This window comes from Bos indicus, chromosome X (assembly GCF_029378745.1).
Source record: "Bos indicus isolate NIAB-ARS_2022 breed Sahiwal x Tharparkar chromosome X, NIAB-ARS_B.indTharparkar_mat_pri_1.0, whole genome shotgun sequence".
Classification (NCBI taxonomy): domain Eukaryota; kingdom Metazoa; phylum Chordata; class Mammalia; order Artiodactyla; family Bovidae; genus Bos; species Bos indicus.
The window spans coordinates 82,787,338-82,814,945 of NC_091789.1; the positions used below are offsets into that span (position 1 = coordinate 82,787,338).

Sequence of the window (27,608 nt, forward strand, 5' to 3'; positions counted from 1 at the left end):
GTATGTTTCTAAATGACCAATGGCTCACTGAAGAAATAAAAGAGGAAATCAAAAATACCAGAGATGAATGACAACAAAAACATAATGACGCAAAACCTATGGGATGCAGCAAAAGTTCTAAGAGGGAAGTTTATAGCAATATAATTGTACCTCGGCAAACAAGAAAAATCTCAAATAAATAGCTTAACCTTATACCTAAAGCAACAACAACAAAAAAGAACAAACAAAATTGAAATTTAGCAAAAGCAGACAATTTATAGCAGAAATAAATGAAATGGAAATGAAGAAAACAATAGCAAAATCAATGAAAAACAAAAGCTAGTTTTTTGAGAAGATAAAATTGATAAATCTTTAGCCAGACTCATCAAGAAAAAAGGAGACGACTCAAATCAATAAAATAAAAAAGGAAAAGGAGAAGCTACAACTGACACCACAGAAATACAAAGGATCATAAGAGAATACGACAAGAAACTATATGCCAATAAAACAGACAACCTAGAAGAAATAGACAAATTCATAGAAAGGTCAAATTCACAGAAAAGCAGGAATGCCTTTGAAGGAAAGCTGGGCAGCCACTCTGAGTCACACAATGGGTGGAGCTACCACTGTAGCCTCTCTCCCTCTACACACCACAACCAGCAGCTGACCAATAGTGAAAGTGAAAGTCAATCGCAGCTGACTTTTTGACCCCATGGACTGTATAGTCCATGGAATTTTTCTAGGCCAGAATACTGGAGTTGGTAGTCTTTCCCTTCTCCAGGGGATCTTCCCAACCCAGGGATTGAACCCAGGTTCCCTGCATTGCAGGAAGATTCTTTACCAGCTGAGCCACAAGGGAAGCCCAAGAGAAAGATGCTAAAAAAGGTGGCCCTTGAGTGCCTGATGCACTGAGCAATAGACAAGGACCAGCCAGGGAAGCTCTTTGAGCACCAGTTGCCAGAGGCTAGAAAAGAATCCTAACAGAGCCATACCTCCTGCACCTGTGACCACCAACTTCCCTGTGCTTCCGATGCCACTGGGGTCCCTACAATCCAAGCAGCTCTGCAACCTTTACACCCAGAACTCACTGGGTCAACTCAAGTTTTCCACAGCAGCATCCAGAGGAAACTCCTATGAATAGACCATGTGTAGAGGTGGGAATAAAACTATAATTGAGCTCCAGAAGCAGAGAGTCTAAGGTAGAAAATCGAAAACTTTTCCATCAGCTGCACAAGCTGCAGACTAAATCCACACAATCAACTGTGTAGACTCTGTGTCTGAAGAATATATAAAAAGATAATGAGTGTTTCCACAAAAGAAAACATTCTAGCTCTGTCACCTATGGACATTGGAGGCAAGCACACATGGGAGTAGGGTCAGATTAGAGTCCGAGCTGTAACCACAGGAACCACAGCAGGTCCAGAGACCAGCCCTCCTCACCACTGAAGGTCTTCCTAAGGAGGCAGAGATGGGCTGTGGCTCACAAAGGGGACAAGGACACTAACAGTTGAGACCCTAGGAAAACATTTATTATTATTTTTTGTTTGGATTCATTGTTATTGATTCTAGATTTCTTTTTCTTTCATTTTTACTCCCTTCATTATTCTTTGTTGTTGTGATTGTTTTTATTATGATTATTTCTACTTAGGCTCTTGGGAATTTTTTTTCTAATAACACTTTAATTTCCTTAATATATTTTTCTGTCTACTTTGGCCTTCTGCTGTTCTATGTATTTGGGGGTGTTCTCTATTTGTTGTAGCTTTTCTTTAATATATATGGATCTTTTTTATATACTTCTACTTAACTTTGCTTTTTCATTTTTTCACCATTTTTGTTTATGTGTTTTGTTTTACTTGCTTTATTCCTCACTTGGCACTTGGCTTTCGTTTCATGTTCTGTTTTGTGTTTCAGTTTTGTTTTAATTGGTTGATATCATGTTTAGTTTCTTTTGTTCTCTGGGTCACTCTCTTGTACTTTTGTCTTCTTTGGTCTTTTTTCTTTGTTTCTATGTATATATCTGTGTGCATTATGTTCCTTTCTTTTTATTTTTGTTTGTCTGATTTTGCTTTTACCATTTGTCTAGGATTCATTTTCTGTTTCTTGTACTGGGTTTATTGTTCATTTGTTTTAATCCCCTTTATTGATATAACAAATGGCTCATGCAGTCTTGGTACCCTGACCATAAGTCAGGCCTGACCGTCTGGAGTTGGAGCGCGCAGTTCAGGATGCTAGTGCCAGAGTAATCCTAACCTCAGAGATTATTCATCATGAGAATTTCCACAAAGGCTTCCATCTGAATAAAAGACCTGGAACCACAAAACTGCCTGCAGCACCCAGGGCTGGACACCTCACACAAACAACAAACAAGACAGCAATATAAAACCAATATTCACCACCTCACAAAGTCCTACCCATCAGAGGGGGGAAAAAACTCACCTCCACCCACCAGAACTTAGGAACAAGTACCTCCCAACACAAAGCCTACAAAAGCAACTCGATGAACCTAACCCACCAGAAGCAGAGATCAAAAGTAAGAAAAAATATGAACCTATAGTCTGAAGAAAGGAGAATTCAAACACAGTAACTCAGACAAAATGAAAATACACAGAAATATCATGCAGTAAAGGAATAAGGTAAAACCCCACAAGACCAAATAAAGAAAGATGAAATAAACAAACTACCTGAAAAAGAATTCAGAGTAATGATAGTAAAGATGATTCAAAATCACAAAAACAGAATGGAGAAAATGAAAGAACCGTTTAACAAGGACCCAGAAGAAATGAGAAATAAGCAAACAGTAATGAACAACTCAATTACTAGAACTAAAAACATTCTAGAAGAAATCAATACCAGAATAACTGAGGCAGAAGAATGGATAAGTAAGCTGGAAGACAGAATGGTGGGAAAAACTGCTTAAGAGCAGAATAAAGAAAACAGAATGAAAAGAATTGAGGATAGTCTCAGATACCTCTGGAACAATATTTAATGCAACAACATTCTAATTATTGGGGTCTCAGAAGAAGAATCAAGAGAGAAAGGGTCTGAGAAAACATTTGAAAAGATTATAGTCAAAAACTTCCCTAAGATGGGAAAAGAAATAGTCAATCAAGTCTAAGAAGCGCTGAGAGACCCTTACAGAATAAACCCAAGGAGAAACACACTGAAATACATATTAATCACACCAACAAAAATTGAACACAAAGAAAACATATTCAAAACTGCAAGGGAAAAGCAACAAGTAACATAAGTAACATACAAGGGAATCCTCATAATGTTGAGAGCAAATCTTTCAGGAGAAACTCTGCAGGCCAGAAGGGAGTGACAGGATATATTTAAAGTACTGAAAAGGAAAACCTACAATCAAGTTTACTCTATCCAGCAAGGATCTAATTCAAAATCAATGAAGAAATGAAAAGCCTTACAGATAAGCAAAATTTAAGAGAACTCAGCACCAACAAAACAGCTTTACAACAAATGCTAAAGGTACCTCTCTAGGCAGAAAACACAAGAGAAAAAAAGACCTACAGAAACAACCAAATCCAAAACAATTGAGAAAAATTAACAATTTTGTTAATTAACAATTAACAAAAATTTAATATTTATTAATAAATATTATTTATTAATAAATATTTAAAGTTTTTTACTTAAAATGTAAATAGATTAAATGCTCCATCCAAAAGTCACAGACTGGCTGAATGGATACAAAAACAAGACCTGTATATATGCTGTCTTCAAGAGACACAGACAAAGTGAGGGGATAGAAAAAACATTCAATGCTAATGGAAATCAGAAGAAAGCCAAAGGAGCAATTCTAAAATAAGAGAAAACAGACTGCACAATGAAGAATATTACAAGAGACCAAAAATGACACCACATAATGATGAACAGATCAATTCAAAAAGAAGACATAAAAATTCTGAATACTGATGCAAAGAAGAGCATCTCAAAACATAATACTAAAACTCACAAAAGGGGAAATTAACTGTAACACAATAATAGTAGGGGACTTTAATACCCAACTTACACTAACAGACAGATGATCCACACAGAAAATCAGTAAGAAATTAAGTGGTGTTAGTGGTAAAGAATTGCCTGACATACGAAATTTGCCTGACATATGGATTCGCCATACATACGAACAGACATACAGACCAAGGGAACAGAATAGAGAGCCTTTAATAAATCCACATACCTATTACCAATTAATCTTTGACAAAGGAGGCAAGAATATAAAATGGGAAAAACTCTCTTCATTAAGTGGTGCTGGGAAAGTTGAACAGCCTCATGTAATAAAATGGGAAAAACTCTCTTCATTAAGTGGTGCTGGGAAAGTTGAACAGCCTCATGTAAATCAATGAAGTCGGAACACACCCTCTCCACACCCAAAAATAAAGTCAAAAGGGCTTAAAGACTTAAACATAAGGCAGGACATTATAAAAGTCCTCAAAGACACCATAGGCAAAACATTGTCAGACATAAATCATACCAATGTTTGCTTAGGAGAATCTCCCAAGAAAAACAAACAAACAAAAAAAGGAACCTAATCAAACTTACTAGGAAAAAAAAAAGGGAACTTAATCAAACTTACTAGGAAAGACTAGACATTTCTTCAAGAAAATTAGAGATACCAAGGGAACATTTCATGCAAATATGGGCACAATAAAGAACAGAAATGGCATGGACCTAACAGAAGCAGAAGATATTAAGAAGAGGTGGCAAGAATGCCCAGAAGAACTATACAAAAAGATCTTCATGACCCAGATAACCACGATGGTGCGATCACTCACCTAGAACCAGACACCGTGGAATGTGATGTTAAGTGGGCCTTAGGAAGCATCACTATCAACATAGCTAGTGGAGGTGATGGAATTCCAGTTGAACTATTTCAAATCCTGAAAGATGATGCTGTGAAAGTGCTACACTCAATATGTCAGCAAATTTGGAAAACTCCAGTGGCCACAGGACTGGAAAAGCTCAGTTTTCATTCCAATCCCAAAGAAAGACAATGCCAAAGAATGCTCAAACTACCACACAATTGTATTCATCTCACATGCTAGCAAAGTAATGCTCAAAATTCTCCAAGCCAGGCTTCAACATTATGTGAACCGTGAACTTCCAGATGTTCAAGTTGGACTTAGAAAAAGCAGAGGAACCAGATATCAAATTGCCAACATTTGTTGGATCATAAAAAAGCAAGAGTGTTCCACAAAAACATCTATTTCTGCTTTATTGACTATGCCAAAGCCTTTGACTGTGTGGATCACAAGAAACAGTGGAAAATTCTTCAAGAGATGGGAATACCAGACCACCTAACCTGCCTCCTGAGAAATATGTATGCAGGTCAAGAAGCAACAGTAAGAACCAGACATGGAACAAAAGACTGGTTCCAAATCAGGAAAGGAGTATGTCAAGGCTGTGTATTGTCACCCTGATTATTTAACTTATATACAGAGTACATCATGAAAAACGCTGGGCTCAATGAAGCACAAGCTGGAATCAAGATTGCCAGGAGACATATCAATAACCTCAGATATGCAGATGATACCACCCTTATGGCAGAAACTGAAGAAAATAAAGAGACTCTTGATGAAAGTGAAAGAGGAGAGTGAAAAAGTTGGCTTAAAACTCGATTCAGAAAACTAAGATCATACATCCAGTCCCTTCACTTCTTGGCAAATAGATGGGGAAACAGTGGAAACAGTGGCTGACTTTATTTTTTGGGGTTCCAAAATCACTGTAGATGGTGACTGCAGCCATGAAATTAAAAGACGCTTTCTCCTTGGAAGAAAAGTTATGACCAACCTAGACAGCATATTAAAAAACAGAGACATTACTTTGCCAACAAAGGTCCGTCTAGTCAAAGCTATGGTTTTTCCAGTAGTCATGTATGGATGTGAGAGTTGGACTATAAAGAAAGCTGAGTGCCGAAGAATTGATGGTTTTGAACTGTGGTGTTGGAGAAGACTCTTGAGAGTCCCTTGAACTGCAAGGAGATCCAACCAGTCCATCCTAAAGGAAATCAGTCCTAAATATTTATTGGAAGGACTGATGATGAAGCTGAAACTCCAATACTTTGGGCACCTGATGCGAAGAACTGACTCAGTGGAAAAGCCCCTGATGCTGGGAAAGATTGAAGGCGGGAGGAGAAGGGGACGACAGAGGATGAGATGGCTGGATGGCATCACTGACTCAATGGACATGAGTTTGAGTGAGCTCCAGGAGTTGGTGATAGACAGGGAGGCCTGGCGTGCTGCAGTCCATGGGGTCACAAAGAGTTGGACACGACTGAGTGACTGAACTGAACTGAATCAAACTTACAAGCTATTGCACAGCAAAGGAATCCATTAAAAAAAGAAGAAGAAGAAGAAGAAGAAAAACCACAGGGAAGAAAAATAAATGGAGGAATTCCCTAGTGGTCCAATGGTTAGGCCTCTGTACTTTCACTGCTCAGGGTATGAGGTCAATCCCAGGTCAGGAAACTAAGATCACACAAGCTGCATGGTTGCAGTCACAGAGAAAATGAAAATGGTTCCTAATCAAACTTACAAGCTTTTGCACACTCAAACAAAACATAAACAAAACAAAAAAGACAATCTACAGAATGGGGAAAATACTTGCAAGAGACGCGAATGACTAGGGCTTCATTTTCGAAATATAGAAACAGCAAACACAACTTAACAACAACGAAAACAGACAACCCAATCCAAAAACAGGGAGAAGACCTAAATAAATAAGCCTCCAAAGAAGACATAGAGATGGCAAATAGGCACATGAAAAAGTGCTTATCATCACTATGTATTAGAGAAATGCAAATCAAAACTACAATGAGGTAGCACCTCACACTGGTAAGAATGGCCACCATTAAAAAGTCTACTTGCCTGTGCTATACACTAGGTCTTTGTTGGTTACCCATTTTAAGTACAGCAGTGTGTACATATCCATTCCAAATTCCCAAACTATCCATTCCCCCTGTTACGTGACAGCCTTGATGGAAGAAGAGTTTGGGGAAGGGTGGATACATACATATCTATGGCTGAGTCCCTTTGGCTGTTCACCTGAAACTATCACAACACTGTTTATCAGCTAAATCCCAATATAAAACAAAAAGATTAGCAACAACAACAACAAAAAAACAAATAACAAGGACATAGGAACTTACCTGGTAGTCCAGTGGTTAAGATTTCACATTTTGATTGCAGGGATCATGGGGTTCGATCTCTGGTTGGAGAACAAAACTCCACAGGCTGTGTAGAGCAGCCAAAACAAAACAAAAAACATCTAAAAGGGGAAAAAAAAAAGTCTACAAATTACAACTGCTGCAGAGTGTATGGAGAAAATGGAAACCTCCTATACTGTTGGTGGGAATGTAAGGTGCACTCACTGTGCAATATAGTATGGAGATTCTTCAAAAAAGTAAAAGTAGAAATACCATATGACCCAGCAGTACCACTCTTGGGCATATATCCAGAGAAAATTATAATTAAAAAGATACATGCATAAATGTTCATGGCAGCACTAGTCACAATAGCAAAGACATGTAAACAACCTAAAGGTACACTGACAGATAAAAGGATAAAGATGGTATGGTACACATACACAATGGAATAAAACTCAGCCATGAAAAACAATGAAATACTGCATTCACAGCAACATGGATGCAACTACAGACTATCAGACTAAGTGAATAAGTCCAACAAAGACAAACACCATATGATATCTATATGTGGAATCTAAAATAGGACACAGATTAATCTATCTATGAAACAAAAACAAATTCATGGACACAGAAAATAGAATGGTTGCCAAGGGTGAGGGTTTAGGCGAGGCATAGAGTGGAAGGTTAGGGTTAACAGATGAAGACTATTATATACAGAATAAAAAAACAAAAAGGTCCTACTGTATAGCAAGGAGAACTATATTCAACCATAATGGAAAAAAATATTTTTAAAAAGGCATGTATATATAACTGAATCATTTTGCTGTACAGCATTGTAAATCAACTATACTTCAATATAAAATTTTTTAAAAATAAAACACTAGAAAAAAAGAAAACTAGCCAAGCTTAAAAAATGCTTTGAAAAATGGATATAAATTTTATTTGATTCACCCATTAAGAATGTATGAGAGTTTCAGTTTTTTCACATCTACCTCAGGATTTCATATGGTCAATGTTATGTATTTTATCTCTTCTATCAAGTAAATGATGGTATCCCATCCTGCTATTAATTTGCATTTCTCTAATTGTTAGCAATTTTCAATACCTTTCCATGTCCTTGGTGATACATCAGTAAAATGTTCCTATGTGCATTTTGCCCAATTTCTAATTATATGGTTTGCATTTCCATGGTTGAGTATTGAATATATAAATAGGAACATGCCCAGTGACACATTAGTGGTTCGTGGATATTTGCTCTGAGAATACAAATTATCTTTCCATTTTCTTCATATGGACTTAGGCAGAGCAAAACTATACAATTTTAGAGTCATCCATTTATCAATTCATTTTGTTAAATGAATATTTTTTTGACTGTCATCATAAGAACAATTTGCCAAGTGCTAAGTCAAACAAATTTTGTCCTATAGTTAAGCCTAAATGTTTTATACATTTGGGCATTTTACATTTAAATCCATGATCCATTTTGAGTTAATCTGGGCAAATGTGAGGTTTAGGTCAAAGTTCGCTTTTAAAATTTATGCCTGTTTAATTGATCCAGAAACTAATATAAAAAAGACTGATTCATGCAATTATCCTTCAATTAAAAAATAAATAAAATTTTTTAAAAAACTGTCTTTCATCCAGTAAATTGATTTTAGACATTAGTCAAAAACAGGCTGAGTATATTTCTGAAAATCAATTTCTGGGTTCTTTTTTTTTTCTTTCATTGATATACGTCTTTTTTCCTCCAGCAAAACCATGCAGACTTGATAAATGATAACAGTTTAATGATGTAAAATCAGGTAGAGAACTGTTGCTGGGAATGAAATTGGTATTGCCCCCATGGAAAACTATATGGAGGTTTCTTATGATCCAGCAATCCACACCTGGGCACACAGTCAAAAAAAACATAAACTATAATTCGAAAAGATACATGTACACCAATGTTCATAACGGCACTATTTAAAATAGATAAGACATGGAACCAAACTAAATGTCCACCAATACATGAATGGATAAAGAAGATGTGGCATATATATATATATGTGTGTATATGTATATACACACACATATATATACACATATATATATACACACACATATATATATGGAATATTAGTGAACCACAAAAAATGAAATAATGCCATTTGCAACAACATTTACTAAGTGAGGTCAGACAAAGAAAGATAAATATCATATGATATCACTTACATGTGGAATCTTTTTTAAAGATGATACAAATTACCTTATTTGCAAAACAGTAATAGACTCAGAAAACTACATTATGGAAATAAACACAAAATTGTAAAGCAGTTTTCCTCCAATTAAAAAAAAGAGAAAACTAAGTTATGGTTACCAAAAGGGAAAGGAGGAAAGGATTAATTGTAAATCTGGGATTAACAAAAACAAACTACTATATATAAAATTATCAACAGTCTACTACTATATAGCACAGGGAACTATATTCAATATCTTGTAATAACCAATAAAGGAAAACAATTTAAAAAAAACCATAAATACACACATAATTAAATCACTTTGCTGTAAACCTCAATCACTGTAAACAACTATACTTCAATAAAATAAACTTTAAAAATCAGGTAGAGAGATAATGCTCACTGTATAATTCTTTCAATAAATTGTTTATTCTACTTGCATTGTTTCTCCTATTGACAGACGTCTTAAATACTTCCAAATTTGGTCATTAATGAATTAAGCTGCTAAAAGTAGATATGAGAAAGTGTTTGTGGGGACATAATTTTACAACTCCTATGGGTAAATACTGGAGAAGGCAATGGCACCCCACTCCAGTACTCTTGCCTGCAAAATCCCATGGACGGAGGAGCCTGGAGGGCTGCAGTCCATGGGGTCACTGAGGGTTGGACACGACTGAGCGACTTCACTTTCACGTTTCACTTTCATGCACTGGAGAAGAAAATGGCAACCCACTCCACTGTTCTTGCCTGGAGAATCCCAGGGACGGGGGAGCCTGGTGGGCTGCCGTCTATGGGGTCGCACAGAGTCAGACACGACTGAAGTGACTTAGCAGCAGTAGCAGTATGGGTAAATACCAGTAACCACAACTGGAGAATTGTGTGGTAACGGTATGCTTACTTTTGTAAGAAATGACTGAACCATCTTCAAAAGTGGCTTTACTACTGTGCATTCCCACCAGCATTGTACAATTCCTGTTACTCCAGGCCCTCACCAGAATGTAGTTTTTAAGTGTTCTGATTTTCATCATTCTAATACATGTACAATGGCTTTTTATGTTTATTTGCATTTTCCTGATAACATATTTCCCACCTGTACACTTTCTTTGGTGAGATGAATGTTAGTTCTTCTGTTTACTATTTAATCAGATTGCATTCTTACTATTGAACTTTTATTAGAGTTTTTGTGCAACCTGGATGATAGTCTTTTACCAGATGTTTCTTTTGCAAATATTTTCTACCAGTCTCTGGCTGATCTTCCTATTCTCTTAACATTATCTTTTGCAAAGCACAACTTTTTTATTTTTTTTTTTAACTTTTTATTTTCTATTGGGAAATACCCAATTAACAATACTGTGATAGTTTCAGGCAAACAGCTAAAGGGTTCAGCCATAGGTACACATGTATCCATTCTCCCTCAGTCTTCCCTAGCGTCTCAGATGGTAAAGAGTGTGCCTGCAATGCAGGAGACCCAGGTTCGATTCCCAGGTTGGGAAGATCCCCTGAAGAAGGGAATGGCACCCCACTCCAGTATTCTTGCCTGGAAAATCCCATGGACAGAGGAGCCTGGTGGGCCACAATCCACAGGGTCAAAGTGTTAGACATGATTGAACGACTAGCATACATTCTCTCTCAAACTCCCCTCCCATCCAGGCTGCCACATAACATCAAGCAGAGTTCCATATGCTATACAGTAGGTTCACGTTGGTTATCCATTTTGAATATAGCAACAACTTTTTAAGTTTAATGAAATTCAGCTTTTCAAGTATATATTTCATGAATTGGGCCTTTGGTGTTGTACCAAAAATACGCTGTCAAATCAAAGATCATTTAGGTTTTCTGCTAGATGACACGACTGAGTGACTAACACATACTGTTTAGCATAGGGAACTCTATTCAATATATTGTAAAATCCAACAAGGAAAAGGAATCTTAAAAATATATATATATTCAGTTATACATATGTATGCATATACTTATGTATAATCATATCACTGTGCTATACACCTAAAACTAACACAACATTGCAAATCAACTACTTTTCAAGTAGAAAAAACAAAATAGAAATAAACCCATGCACTTATGGTCAATTAATCTACAACAAAAAGGGGCAAGAACATAAAATGAAGACAGTCTCTTCAATAAGTGATGCTGGAAAAACTGGAGAGCTACAAGTAAAAGAATGAAATAAGGGACTTTCATGGTGGTTCAATGGTCAAGAATATGCCTTTCAATGCAGGTTCAATCCATGGTTGGAAAACTAAGATCCCACATGCCAAGGGGTAACTAAGCTTGCATACCCCAACTACTGAGCTCCTGTACTCTGAAGCCCGCAAGCCACAACTAGAAAGCCCACATGCCACAACTAAGACTGAATGCAGCCAAATAAAGAAGGAATGAACTTAGAACATTCTTGAACAGCACATAACAAAAATGAACTCAAAATGGATCAAAGACCTAAACATAAGAGTGGAAACCACAAAACTCCTAATGGAAAACACAGGCAGAATGGTCTGAAATAAATCAATAGTAGGAATAGTTTACTGGATCTCCTATCCAAAATCGAAGGAAATAAAAGGAAAAATAAACAAACGGAATCTAATTAAATTAAAATGCTTTCACACAGCAAAGGAAACTATTAATAAAATGAAAAGACAACCTAGAGACTGGGAGAAAATATTTGCAAATTATATGATGCATAAGAAGTTAATACTTAGAAGTATAAACAGTTCATACAATTCAACACAGAAAAACCTGATTTTAAAATGGGCGGAAGAACTGAACAACCATTTTCCAAGGAAGAAATGCAGACGAGCAACAGACCTGAAAGGATACTCAACATTGCAAATCATCAGGGAAGTGCAACAAAATGCTTCACAATGTGCTGAAACTACAACACATCACAACCACAATGAGATATCACCTCACACCTTTCAGAATGGCTATCATCAAACGTCTATAAATAACAAACATTGGTAAGGATGTGGAGAAAAGAGAACCCTAGCACACTGCTGATGCAAATGTAAACTAGGGCAGCCACTATGGAGAACAGCATGGTGTTTTCTTAAAATACTAAAAAATTAGAGTCACCATATTATTCAGTGATCCCACTCCTAGGCATATATCCAGAGATAACTCTAATTTGAAAAGATACATATTCACCCAATGTTCCTGGCAGCAGTATTTTTAATAGCGAGACATGACCGCAGCTTGTTTCCATGGACAGATGTACAGATAATGTGGTACATATATAGAATAGAATACTACACAGAAAGAAAAACAAATGAAATAATGAAATTTGCAACAACATGCATGGACCTAGAGATGATCATACTAAGTAAACCCAGACAAAGACAAATATAATGCTTATATGTGGAATGTAAAAAATTATACAAAATAACTTATTCTAAAACAGTAATAGATTCACACAGAAAAGAAAACTTATTAAGGATACCAAAGGGGAAAGGGAGAAAGAAGGATCAATTAGGAATTTGGGATTAAAATATACACTAATACACACACTTTATTGAGCCCATCTTTGCATAAAATGTTCCCTTGATATCTCTAATTATCTTGAAGATATCTCTAGTCTTTCCCATTCTATTGTTTTCCTCTATTTCTTTGCATTGATCACTGAGGAAGGCTTTCTTATCTCTCCTTGCTATTCTTTGAAACTCTGCATTCAGAGTTTCCTTGTTTCCTTTGTTTTTCACTTCCCTTCTTTTCAGAGCTATTTGTAAGGCCTCTGCAGACAGCCATTTTGCTTTTTTGCATTTCTTTTTCATGGGGATGGTCTTGATTCCTGTCTCCTGTACAATGTCACAAACCTCTGTCCATAGTTCATCAGGTACTCAGTCAGATCTAGTCCCTTAAATCTATTTCTCACTTCCACTGTATAGTCATTAGGGATGCAGAAATGGTAGGCACCTAACAGAAGCAGATGATATTAAGAAAAGGTGACAAGAATACACAGAAGAACTGTACAAAAAAAATCTTCAAGACCCAGATAATCACAATGGTGTGATCACTCACCGAGAGCCAGACATTGTGGAATCTGAAGTCAAGTGGGCCTTAGGAAGCATCATAACAAACAAAGCTAGTGGAGGTGATGGAATTCCAGTTGAGCTACTTCAAATCCTGGAAGATGATGCTGTGAAAGTGCTGCACTCAATATGCCAGCAAATTTGGAAAACTCAGCACTGGCCACAGGACTGGAAAAGATCTGTTTTCATTCCAATCCCAAAGAAAAGTAATGCCAAAGAATGCTCAAACTACCGCACAATTGCACTCATCTCACACGCTAGTAATGTTCAAAATTCTCCAAGCCAGGCTTCAGCAATTCGTGAACTGTGTTAAACTGGTTTCAGAAAAGGCAAAGGAACCAGAGATCAAATTGCCAACATCCGCTGGATCATGGAAAAAGCAAGAGAGCTCCAGAAAAAACATCTATTTCTGCTTTATTGACTATGCCAAAGCCTTTGACTGTGTGGATCATAATCAACTGTGTAAAATTCTGAAAGACATGGGAATACCAGACCACCTGACCTGCCTCTTGAGAAACATGTATGCAGGTCAGGAACAAACAGTTAGAACTGGACGTGGAACAACAGACTGGTTCCAAATAGGAAAAGGAGTTCATCAAAGCTGTATATTGTCACCCTGCTTATTTAACTTATATGCAGAGTATATCATGAGAAATGCTGGACTGGAGGAAGCACAAGCTGGAATCAAGATTGCCTCAAGAAATATCAATAACCTCAGATATGCAGATGACACCACCCTTATGGCAGAAAGTGAAGAACTTAAAAGCCTCTTGATGAAAGTGAAAGAGGAGAGTGAAAAAGTTGGCTTAAAAGCTCAACATTCAGAAAACTAAGATCATGGCATGCAGTTCCCTCACTTCATGGCAAATAGATGGGGAAACAGTGGAAACAGTGGCTGACTTTATTTTTTGGGGTTCCAAAATCACTGTAGATGGTGACTGCAACCATGAAATTAAAAGACGCTTACTCCATGGAAGGAAAGTTATGACCAACCTAGACAGCATATTAAAAAGCAGAGACATTACTTTGTCAACAAAGGTCCGTCTAGTCAAGGCTCTGGTTTTTCCAGTAGTCATGTATGGGTGTGAGAGTTGGACTATAAAGAAAGCTGTGCACCAAAGAATTGATGCTTTTGAACTGTGGTGTTGGAGAAGACTCTAAGTCCCTTGGGCTGCAAGGAGATCCAACCAGTCCATCCTAAAGGAGATCAGTCCTGGGTGTTCATTGGAAGAACTGATTTTGAAGCTGAAACTCCAATACTTTGGCCACCTGATGCAAAGAGCTGACTCATTGGAAAAGACCCTGATGCTAGGAAAGATTGAGGGCAGGAGGAGAAGGGGATGAGAGGGTGAGATGGTTGGATGGCATTATCGACTCAATGGACATGGGTTTGGATGGACTCCGGGAGTTGGTGATGGACAGGGAGGCCTGGCGTGCTGCAATTCATGAGGTCGCAGAGTCAGACATGACTGAGTGACTGAACTGAACTGAATATACACACTACTATATATAATGTATGAGTAGATAAGCAACAAGGAACTACTATATAGGACAGGGAACTACAGTCAGTATCTTGTAATAACTTATCATGGAAAATAAACTTGAAAAAAATATATAAGTAACTTTGATGTATACCTGAAGCTAACACATTGTAAATGAACTGTATTTCAATAACACTTAGAAAAATACACTTATAAAAACATTGCCTGTGTAGGATTTTTTTAATAAGTTCCTTCTTTTTTCTTTTTAGAAAAATTATTTACATTGGAGGATAATTACTTTACAATATTGTAATGGTTTTTGCCATACATCAGTATGAATCAACCATAGGTATACATATGTCCCCTCCATCCTGAACCCCGTTCCCAGTGCCCTCTCTACCCTATCCCTCCAGGCTGTCACACAACACTGGCTTTGGGTGCCCTGTGCCATACATTAAATTCACACTGGTTACCTATTTTATATATGGTAATGTATAAGTTACAAAAGTATTCTCTCAAATCATCCTGCTCTGTGTTTCTTCCACTGAGTCAAAAGTCTGTTCTTTATGTCTGTCTCCTTTGCTGACCTACATGAAAGACCATCAGTACCATCTTTTTAGATTCCATATATATGTGTTAATATATAGTATTTGTCTTTCTCTTTCTTACTTTGCTTTTCTTTCACTCTGTATCATAGGCTCTAGGTTCATCCACCTCATTAGAACTGACTCAAATGAATTTCTTTCTATAACTGAGTAATATTCCACAGTGTAAATGTACCACAACTTCCTTGTCCATTCATCTATCAAGGGACATCTAAGTTGCTTCCAAGTCCTAGCTATTATGAACTGTGCTGCAATGAACATTAGGGTATGTGTGTATTTTTCAATTCTGGTTTCATCAGGGTACATGCCCATGAATGGGATTGCTGGGTCACATGGTACTTTTCTTCATAATTTTGTAAGCAATCTTCATACTGTACTTCATAGCGATTGTATCAGTTTGCATTCTCATCAACACTGTCAGAATATTCCATTTCCTGCACATCCTCTCCAGCACTTACTATTTTCAATTTTTTCTGATGAATGCCATTCTGACCAAAGTGAAATGATACCTCACTGTGGTTTTAATTTGCATTTCTCTAATAATGAGTGATGTTGAAGAACTTTTGTGTTTACTAGCCATCTACATTACTTTGCCAACAAAAGTCCATCCAGTCAAGGCTATGGTTTTTCCAGTAGTCATATACAGATGTTAGAGCTGGACCATAAAAAAGCTGCATGGCAAAGAACTGATGCCCTCGAACTATGGTGCTGGAGAAGACTCCTGAGATTCCCTTGGACTGCAAGGAGATCAAACAACTCAATCCTAAAGGAAATCAACCCTGAATATTCACTGGAAGGACAGATGCTGAACCTTAAGCTTCAATATTGTGGTCATCTGATGCGAAGAGCCAACTTATTGGAAAAGATCCTGAACTGGGAAAGATTGAGAGCAGGAGGAAAAGGGGACGACACAGGACAAGATGGCTGGATGGCATCACTGACTCAAAAAAGAACTAAAGAGCTGCTTGATGAAAGTGAAAGATGAGAGTAAAAAAGTTGGCTTAAAACTCAACGTTCAGAAAACTAAGATCATGGCATCTGGTCCCATCACTTCACGGCAAATAGATGGGGAAACAATGGAAATAGTGACAGACTTTATTTTTTTGGGCTCCAAAAACACTGCAGTGACGACAGCCATAAAATTAAAAGAGCTTGCTCCTTGGAAGAAAGTTATGATCAACCTAGACAGCTTATTAAAAAGCAGAGACATTACTTTGCCAACAAAGGTCCATCTAGTCAAAGCTATGGTTTTTCCAGTAGTCACGTATGGATGTGAGAGTTGGACTATAGAGAAAGCTGAGCGCCTAAGAACTGATGCTTTTGAAATGTGGTGTTGAAGAAGACTCTAGAGAGTCCCTTGGACAGCAAGGAGATCCAACCAGTCCATCCTAAAGGAAATCAGTCCTGAGTATTCATTGGAATACTGAAGCTGAAACTCTAATACTTTGGCCACCTGATGCGGAGAACTGACTCATTTGAAAAGACCCTGATGTTGGGAAAGATTGAAGGCAGGAGGAGAAGGGGACGACAAAGAATGAGATGGTTGGATGGCATCACCGACTCGATGGACATGAGTTTGAGTAAGCTCTGGGAGTTGGTGATGGACAGGGAAGCCTGACGTGCTGCAGTCTATGGGGTCACAAAGAGTTGGACACGACTATGTGTCTGAAATAAACTGATACTTTCCAGGCAGTGCTAGTGGAAAAGAACTCACTTGCCAGTGCATAAGATGTAAGAGACATGAGTCCAATCCCTGGGTCAGGAAGATCCCTTGGTGGAGGGCATGGCAACCTACTCCAGTATTCTTGCCTGGAAAATCCCATGGACTGAGGAGCCTGGCAGGCTATGGTCCATAGCATCGCAAAGAGTCAGACACGACTTAAGTGACTTAGCACGCAAATATACACACATACATAAAAATTATTTTCCATGATATGTTATTAGAAGATATTGAAGTTTCTTGTGCTATACAGTAAATCAATGTTGCTTATCTATTTTATGTGTAGTAGTTTGTATCTGTTAATCACATACTATTTTTTCTAATTTCTTAATTCTTAATGAAATAGTTGATTTACAATGTTGTGTTAGTTTCTGATATACAGCAAAGTGAATCAGCTGTACATATACATATATCCCCTTTTTTGGATTTCTTTCTTATTTAGGTCACCACAGAGCACAGACTTCCCTGTTCTATACAGCCGGTTTGCATTAGTTATCTATTTTAAAAACTGTTGTTTAGTCTCTAAGTCATTACCAACTCTTTTGTGATCCCATCGAATGTAGCCCGCCAGGCTTCTTTATCCATGGGATTTCTCAGGCAAGAATACTGGAATGAGTTGTCCTTTCCTTCTCCAGGGTATCTTCCCGACCCAGGGATCGAACCTACATCTTCTTCATTGGCAGGTGGATTTTTTTTACCACTGAGTCACCAGGAAAACCTATTTTATACATGTGTTTTCAGTCGCTTCAGTCGTGTCCAACTGTGCTACCCTATCGACTACAGCCTGCCAGGATCCTATGTCCATGGGATTCTCTAGGCAACAATACTGGAGAGGGTTGCCATGCCCTTCTACAGGGGATCTTCCCAACCCAGGGATCAAACCCACATCTCTTACATCTCCTGCATTGGCAGGAGGGTTCTTTACCACTAGTGCCACCTGGGAAGCCCATTTTATACACAGTATTGTATATATGTCAATCCCAATCTCCCAATTTATCCCACCCCCACTTCCTCCCTTGGTATCCATACATTTGTTCTCTATTTCTGTGTCTCTATTCCTGCTTTGAAAATAAGTTCAACTGCTTCATTTTTCTAGATTGAATATATTAGCAATATTATACAATATTTTTCTCTTTCTGACTTTACTCTGTACTACAGTCTGTAGGTCCATGCACATCCTGAAAATAGCACAAGTCCATTCATTTTTATGGCCAAGTAATATTCTATTGTATATATGTACTATATTTTCTTTATCCACCCCTCTGTTGATGGACATGTAGGTTGCTTCCATGTCCTTGCTATTGTGAATAGTGCTGCAATAAACACTAGGGTGCATGTATCATTTTGAATTATGGTTTTCTCTGGATTTATGCCCAGTAGTGCAATTCCTGGGTCATATGGTAGCTCTATTTTTAGCTTTTTAAGGAATCTCCATACTGCTCTGGATAGCGACTGTATCAATTTACTTTTCCACCGAAAGTGGAAAAGGGTTCTGTTTTCTCTATACCTTCTCCAGCATTTATTATTTAAAGATTTTTTGATGACGACCATTCTGACAAGTGTAAGGTGACACCTCATTGTAGTTCTTACTTGCATTTCTCTACTTAGTGACGTTGGGCATGTTTTCATGTGTTTGTTGGCCATCTGTATGTCTTCTATGGAGAAATATCTATTTAGGTCTGCCATTGATTTTTTGATTGGGTTGTTTTTTTGAGACTGAACTGCATGTGCTGCTTCCACATTTCTAATTTATCCATCGCCAACCTCCCCTTGCCCTTTAGTAACCATAAGTTTGTTTTCTATGTCTGTGGACCTGTTCTGTTTGCTATACAGATTCATTTGTATTATTTTTAGATTGCACATATGAGTGGTATCATATAGCATTTGTCTTTCTCTGACTTACTTTATGAAATACAATATTCTCTATGCCCATTTGGGTTACTGCAAATGTCAACATTTCATTCTCTTCTATAGCTGAGTAGTTTTCTATTGTGTATATACCACATCCTCTTTATCCATTCATCTGTTGACAGACACCAAGTTTACTTTCTTATCATAGCTATTGTAAACAATGCTGCTATGAACACTAAGTTGCACATATATTCTCTAATACTTTTCATTTTCTTTGGATATATATATATATACACACACCCAGGAGTAGAGTTGCTGGATCATACAGTAGTTCAAAATAATTGGTTCTGACAGTATTTAGTAGCTTGCTATTTCAGTAATGAGACATATTTTTTATGTTCTCTACTTGCCCATCCCCACTGACATCAACTTACAGCCTGTTTTATAAATAAATTTTGATTGGAACACGTATGCATTCATTAATTTGCATGCTTTCCACAACTATAGAGTTCAGTAGTGTGACAGATACCATATGGTTTAAGGCACAAGGCTTAAGACATTTACCATCTGGCACATTAATGGAATAAGTTGTTGGTCTCTCTAGTAAAATATTATCAAATAAGAATTACATTGATTTATTTAAATAGTACCAAGCATCAGGAAACATTTTGATAACCAAAAAAATCACTTCTTTTTTCTGCTTCATTTCACACTTAACCTCAGGAAACATCACTTTATTTGCTCCTGTCATACATGCATGTGCCAAAACATCATCTCTGTATCTGTACTTTCACTATGGACACTTTTACATAACAAAATCCATTTGAGATTCATCTATATTGTTATCATTTCAGTTCAGTTGCTCAGTCGTGTCCAACTCTTTGCGACCCCATGGACTGTAGCTCGTCAGGCTCCCTGCAATCTTGATTTTAGTTTGTGACTCATCCAGCCCAGCGTTTCTCATGATGTACTCTGCATATAAGTTAAATAAGCAGGGTGACAATATACAGCCTTGGACATACTCCTTTCCCTATTTGGAACCAGTCTGTTGTTCCATGTCCAGTTCTAACTGTTGCTTCTTGACCTGCAAACATATTTCTCAAGAGGCAGGTCAGGTGGTCTGGTATTCCCATCTCTTTCAGAATTTTCCAGTTTCTTGTGATCCCCATAGTCATGGGCTTTGGTATCAGTTAATTCATTATGCTTTTTTTGGAGAGTAATGCTACATTAAATGGATGTAGAATATTTTATAGATCCACTAACCTGTTGTGGGCCATTTGACTTCTTTCAAGTTTGGGCTGACAAAATAAAGCTACTAATTTTAAGGGTATACATTAATGAACAGTTCTATACGAGAAGAAATGTTATTTCAACTTAAGATAAATATATATGAGAGCAATTGCCTGGTTATATCATAGCTATAGAATTAATTTTATTAAAAAAAACTGACAAATTGCTTTTACAAGGTACCTGTTCCATTTGACAAACAATGCCTAAAACTTCCATTTATTCTGTATCTTTAGCAGCACTTGGAAATACTGGGTTTTTTTACTCAGCCACTCTAGTAGAGATTTATTGATATCCAGTGATTTCTAATTGGCATTTCCTTACTGACAAGTGATGTTAAGTATTTTTCCATTTGCTTACATATCACTTTATCTTTAATGAAGAATATTTCCATCTTTTGCACATTTATTGTAATTCATGTACAACAAAGTTCAATTTTTAAGATCCTTCTAGCCTCTAAAAACTAGTCTGTATTTATAACTTTTGCATTTTAAACATATCGCATAAATAAATCATGCAGAAAGAGGCATCTGAATCTGGCTTCCACTTGAATAGTATTTTCAAATTCATCCATGTTGAACAATGTATCAGTACTTCATTCTTTTTATTATACTTTATTTCACTTTCCTGATACTATCTCTTCAAGAACAAAAGCTACCCTATTTTGATTTTGCTGCTTGTGGTTTAGACTTAATATCAAGTCTAAGGTCCTGTAGATGTACAACTATGTTTTCTCTTAAAAGTTGTGACGTTAGCCTTAAAATTTACGTCTTTGATTCATATTTTACTCACCTTTGCAAAGTGTGAAGTTGCTGGACCAAATTTATTCATTTCCATGGGGATATTCACTTGTCCCAACATTATTTGTTGAAAAAATTGATGTTCCCCACTGTAGTGTCTTGACACTCTTGTCAGGAAATCAATTAATCATATATAAGTGGGTACATTTGTGGCTTTTCCATTTCTGTCCTTCCATATACTTATATAACCTGTAATGCTTACCCTTACAATTTTACCATGAGGTCTTAATTATTGGATCTCTGTACTAAGCTTTCTTAACAGTTTGCTGTTTTCTTTTCTTAAATTTTATTTATTTTTGGCTGCATCGGGTCTTAGTTGTGGCACACAGGATCTCTGATGCAGCATGCAGGTTCTTTTCTTGTGGCAAAGGCTCCAGAGTGTGTGGGCTCAGTAGTTGTGGCATGTGGACTTAGTTGCCCCATGGCACACAGAATCTTAGTTCCCCAACCAGGGATCAAACCCATGTGCCCTGCACTGGAAGATAAATTCTTAACCACTGGACCACCAGGGAAGTCCTGTACTGAGATCTAAAATCAGGAAATCTGAGTTCTCTAATGTACTTTTTTCCCTAGACTGCTTTGTCTATTATGTATCCATATTTCCATATGAATTTTATACTCAGCTTGCCAATTTCTACAAAAATGCCAGTTGCGACACTGAGAGAGGTGTCACTAACTCTCTATGTCAATTTGAGGACGAATGTCAATTGTATTTGTTTCTGAAAGCTGGCTAACAGTCAACAACTGCAAAGCTTAGCAAAAGAAAAATTAGTTCTTCCACGGTTCTGGAGACTGGAAGTCTGAAATTAAACTTTTATGTTAACATAAGTAAAATTAATTATCTCACAGTTCTAGAAGATAGAAGTCTGAAATAAAAGCACTCATAGAGTCATGTTTCCAGTGAAGGATCTAGGAGAGAACATATGCCATGTCTTTCTAAGCTTCTATTGTGCCCATCAATCCTTTGTGCCTCTGTTCTTGTAGACACATCACGTCAATCTCCGCCTTTGTAGTTACACAACATTTTTCCTGTATATCTCTGTCTCTGTGTGCCCTTTCCTCTTCTAAGAATACCAGACATACTGGATTAAAATCCCAATCTCCCCAGTATGACGTCAGATTAACTTAATGACATCTGCAAAGCCCCTATTTTCAAATAAGGTAAATTCATAAGAAGCAGAGATTAGAACATTAACATATCTTTTAGGGAAACATAATTCAATTGATGATACCATCTTAACATTACTAACTCTTCCAATGCATGAACATGAGGTATGTTTTGAACTGCTCAATTCTTCTTAAATTTTTTGCAATATGGTTTTCCTAGGTCTCAATGTAAGTCTTACACTTATTTTGTTCAGTTCATGCCTAAGCATTTTATTCTTTTGGATACTATTGCAGATTAAATTGGTGTTGTATTTATTTATTCAGATTATTCATTGCTACTATACAGAAAAATAACTCATTTTTCTATAGTTCCTTATATTATGCAATCTTTCTGAATTCATGTATTAGGTCTAATTACATAATGTGGGATTTTCCATACACAAAATCATTTCCTCTGTGAATATAGTTTTTGTGCTTCAGTACCAAACTAGATGCAATTTATTTTTCTTGCCTAGCTGACCTGGATAAAATTTCTATTATAATGTCAAACAGAAGGAATAAGAATAGAAATTCATATCTTATTCCTGAACTCAGGGGAAAAATACACAGTCACTGAGTACATTAGCTGTAGATTACTCCTAGATATATATTATCTGGTTAATAATGTGTATTACCTAACTTCTCTTCCTGGTTTGTGAAATGTTTTCAATATGAATAGGAACTGGATATTTCCAAATGCTTTATATGCATCTACTGAATTTATGTGTATAAAGAAAAAAAAACAGGGTTACTTCTTTTAATGTCATATTTTAAGAGCATTTCATAAATATGTTAGAAATATACTCTTTCACTTTATGACTGCTTTTTATCATTTTCCTAGCACTTTCCTTTGAGAGAAAAATTTTTGTCAAGTCAAACTTATTTTTTCACTTATGGGTAATCCTTTTGGTGTGCATGTGTGTATGCTAAGTCACTTCAGTCATGTCTGACTCTGCGACCCCATGGACTGTAGCCGACCAGGCTTCTCCATCTATGGGGATTCTCTAGGCAAGAATACTGGAGTGGGTTGCTGTGTCCTCTTCCAGGGGATATTCCCAACCCAGGGATCAAACGTGCATCCCTTATGTAATACTGTAAATGGTATTAACTAAATTTTGTTTTTCAAGTATTCATGGCTAGTATACTGAAATGCATGCCCTTTATTGGTTTTTCTTGCCTCATGGTATTAGCTAAAACTTCCAGGGCAAATTTGAACAGTAGTGGTGAAATCTAAGATACTCGCCCACTTTCTGTTCATAGAAGGGGAAACCATTCTGTCTTTAATGATTGATACTACCAGTGTTTCTGAGATTCCACTTATGACATTAATGAGGTTGCCTTCTCTTCTAAATCTGCTAAGCATTTTTATTATGAATAGGTTTTAAATGATGTCAAATGCTTTTTCTTTTTGCACCTACTGAGATATGCTTTCTTTTCCAGTTATATGATTGCCTTCCAAATACTGAATTACTCTTTCAGTTCTGAACCAAATCATTCTATTCTCCTTATTTTTTTTAGGTAGGAAATTCATGTTTTATTTCTCCACTGACATATTCACAGCTAATATAAATTAAAGGCCTGCTTGCACACCAAACCCAGGTCCTTTTAGTGGTTCAGTCAAAGAGGTAAGACCTCCAGCTGGCTCACAGGAGAAGCGTCCACTCCTCGGCCCAGGTTTTGGGATTTTGCCAGCCTTCAGTTCATCAATAATTTCTTCAATATCTTTAGGTGTCAGATCCTCATAGTAGTTGTCATTTATTTGAACCATTGGTGCATTTACACAGGCCCCTAAACATTCGACTTCTATAAGAGTGAAAAGTTTGTCAGGTGTAGTCTCTCCAACCTTTATTCCAAGTTTTTTCTGAATGGCTTCCAGTATGCTGTCAGAGTTTCGGAGCATGCAAGGTGTGGTAGTGCAGACTTGAATGTGATACTTTCCAACAGGCTTTCGATTATACATTGTATAAAAAGTTGCTACTTCATACACTCTCATTGGAGGTACTTGTAAAATTTCTGCAACATTGTTCATAGCAGAGATGGGCAGCCATCCATTCTGTCTCTGGGCTAAATCCAGAACTGGAAGCACAGCTGCTGCCTTATGCCCTTCTGGGTAGTTTTTCACAATGGCCTCAATCCTCTTATAGTTTTCTGGTGTGAAATCAAATGGAGTTTCTGAGTTATTCTCAGGAGTATCTCTGTGCACAAATAAGGCTCCTCCAGCTCCATTCTAAACAGCTGTCTTATGCAGATTTCTTATATGTTTTCCCCAGTGGGCGGCGAGGCCGGCTACGCGGCCCGTAGCGCCGTGGAGAGGAACATGGCTGGCCAAAGTGCAGGCCTCCTGGCCTCGCCGAGCACCTCTAGTCTCCTTTAAATAGGCATGCTCTCAAGGGAAACTATTTTATCACAATCAAACAAACCTCACGAAAGGGAAATACCCAACTTTTGTTACCTACAGCCTTTGATACAGAGAAAAGAAAATACCTAACTCCAGAATCCTTGAGCCTTTGACAGGAGGAAGTTCAGTTCAGTTCAGTCGCTCAGTCGTGTCTGACTCTTTGTGACCCCATGGACTACAGCATGCCAGGCTTCCCTGTCCATCATCAAGTCCCAGAGCTTACTTAAACTCATGTCCATCGAGTCAGTGATGTCATCCAACCATCTCATCCTCTGCATCCCTTTCTTCTCCTGCCTTCAATCTTTTGCAGCATCAGGGTTTTTCAAATCTTTCCCAGCATCAGGGTCCTCCAGCCTCTGACAGGAGGAAGGGAAGCACCCAAATCCAGCCCTTTCTAGCCTTCCTGTCCAATCTGAAGTGGGGAAAAAGCAAGAATCATTTGGGAAGGTCACAGACAAGAGATATAGGTCAACTAAAAGACTAAAAGACTGAGACTTTATAATCATTTATAATCATAGGATTATAAATGCTACTCTTCTCCCCTACATACCTTACAATATATTAACAAAGCTCCTCTTTACACTTTTCAGAGGTCTCCTTGGGTTGTCTCCTACTTCCAGGGATTATAGTGTACTTAAGAGTGAAGAAACAGGGGGAAATGTTTCTATGTCACCCTTTCTAAAACAGAAGTCCTTGTACCTGTTTTATAAATAAAGTCTTAATGGAAAATAATCACACTCATTCATTCACTGTAAAAGGTGACTTGTGCTACAGAAACAGAGGTAAGTAGTGTCAGAGATCAGATTGTAAAAAGCTTAAAATACTTTTGATTTGGTCTTTACAAGAAAAGCTTTCTGATCCCTGTGTTAGAGGGCATAATGACGAAATCCCAAATACAACAGCAACAAAAAGGATAAAATATTAAGAATAAGCAGACCAAAACTTTAAAATATATACTAAGATAACCATAAAATACACATTAAAAATTCAAAAAGAGCCTTAGATAAATAAAAAGACATCCTTTGTTTTTGGATTAAGCGGTCCCATGATCTTCAAGACATTATTTATAAGTTTATAAATTTTAAAAACATAAATATAAATTTATAAGTTTATAAATTTTAAAAACATAAATATAAATAAAAAGGTAATTAAATCCTCCCCAAAAATCCCAATGAATTTTGCAGAGGTATATGAATTGTTCCTGAAGTTCAACTGGAAAAATAAATTCACATTAATTTCAATGGAAAAGAACAAGAAAGTCCAGAAATAGATCCAACTATATGTAAAAGCTTACTGTATCACAGTCCATATGCAGTTAATAATGTATCACTTTACATCTTGCAGTGTTATAAGCTCATAGCTCTCTGTTCTTTATGTTACTTTTTTATATATAATACATGTGTAAATGTTATAGTTCTAATATAACTTATTTTAATATAACTTTTAATATAACTTATGTCTAACATAAGACAATGTTATAGTTCTAATTTTTAATAAGGTATTCATCTTATAAAGCTATTAAGAGAGAAAAGGGGGGGAAAAAAACGATTTTGTATTTACCCAGATATTTACCAGTTCTAATCCTCTTCATTTTTTTCTGAAGATCCAAGTTTCCATGAAATTTCATTTACTTCCATCTTAAGAACCTCCTTTATCATGTTATAATATAGATCCATTTGTAACAAATACTCTTATAGCTTTCCTTTATTGAAAATACCTTTATCCCATCTTCATTTTTGAATATTTTCACTGGATATTCATCAAGGGTTGACAGGTTTGTTTCTTTCTTCCCTCCCTAACAACTTAAAGTTGCTGTTGCATGCAGTCTCATTGAAATGGTTTCTAATAAGAAGTCAGAAAGAAATAGGATCATTGTGCCTGATTATACGTAACTTTTCTCTTGCTAAGATTTACACTTTATGTTTGGCTTCAGACACTTTAATTATGATGTGCCTCAGGTGGACTTATTTACTTTTATCATACTTGATATTTAACATATTCTATCTGTAAATTTTTACATTTACTCAAGTTTGAGAATTTTTCAGTCACTAACAAATAGTTTTTCCCCATCTCTCTATCTCTTCTGATATCCCAATTACACAGGTTTCTGTGGCTCTGTTCAGTTTTTCTCACTTTTTTAACTCTTTTCTTCACATAGGATAATTTCTATTGATCTGGCTTCAAGTTCACCTTTTCTTCTGTCATGTCTATATATATATAAACAAAAGTTAAATCCCTTCAATGAACTTTATATTTCAGAAATTATATTATTCCTTTTTAAAATTTCCAATTATTTCCTCTTCATGAGTTTCTTGTTGACAGTTCCCAATTTTCTGCTGAGATTTTCATGCATTGAAAATATGTTGTTTCACTTCTTTGAGAATAGTTTAAAATGCCCACTTTAAAATTCTCAAATACTAGTTTACAATTTTGGTTTACCTTAGAGTACAAACTTTCTTTTCTGTAAAGAATGTGTAACACTTTTCTTTTTTTTTGGTTCTTCATAAGAATGAACACTGTAATCCATAGAAATGCTACTATAAAAATAATACACAAAATATAAGCTAAATATTAAATAGAAAAACTAAAATAGAATTTTAAAAATATTCAACTGTTCCCAGAAAAGCAAGAAAGGAGGAACAAAAAAATTAATAATAGAGTAAACAAATAAAAAGCCAAAAATAAAATGCTAGACCACAGCTGAGGCACATCAATAATTACATTAAATGTTAATGGAATAAATGCTCCACTTTAAAAGGCAGAAACTGTTAAGAACAGATTTAAAAATTAAGATAAACTAAATACGAAGTACAGAGATTAACTTTAAATATAAAACACAAACAGAATGAAATGGATGGAAAAATGGTATCCCAAGGAAATGATAAGGATAAGTAGACTAGTTGTATTAATAGTAGATAAAACAGATTTT

At 36.5% G+C, this 27,608-nt stretch overlaps 1 long non-coding RNA gene and 1 pseudogene across 7 annotated transcripts in view; both read right to left on the reverse strand.

The window, feature by feature from the left end:
• Positions 1-27,608, reverse strand: part of LOC109555334 (uncharacterized) — a 192,171-nt gene that overhangs the window by 91,793 nt on the left and 72,770 nt on the right. For 6 of the 7 annotated variants that reach the window (XR_011565132.1, XR_011565131.1, XR_011565133.1 and 3 more), the window contains one exon: positions 7,139-7,257. This is a non-coding gene — a long non-coding RNA (uncharacterized lncRNA). Of the gene's footprint in view, positions 1-7,138; positions 7,258-25,097; positions 26,522-27,608 lie in introns of those variants that run through there. The other variant, XR_011565130.1, reaches the window with a different exon arrangement.
• Positions 19,768-25,091, reverse strand: LOC139180961 (NADH dehydrogenase [ubiquinone] flavoprotein 2, mitochondrial pseudogene; annotated as a pseudogene).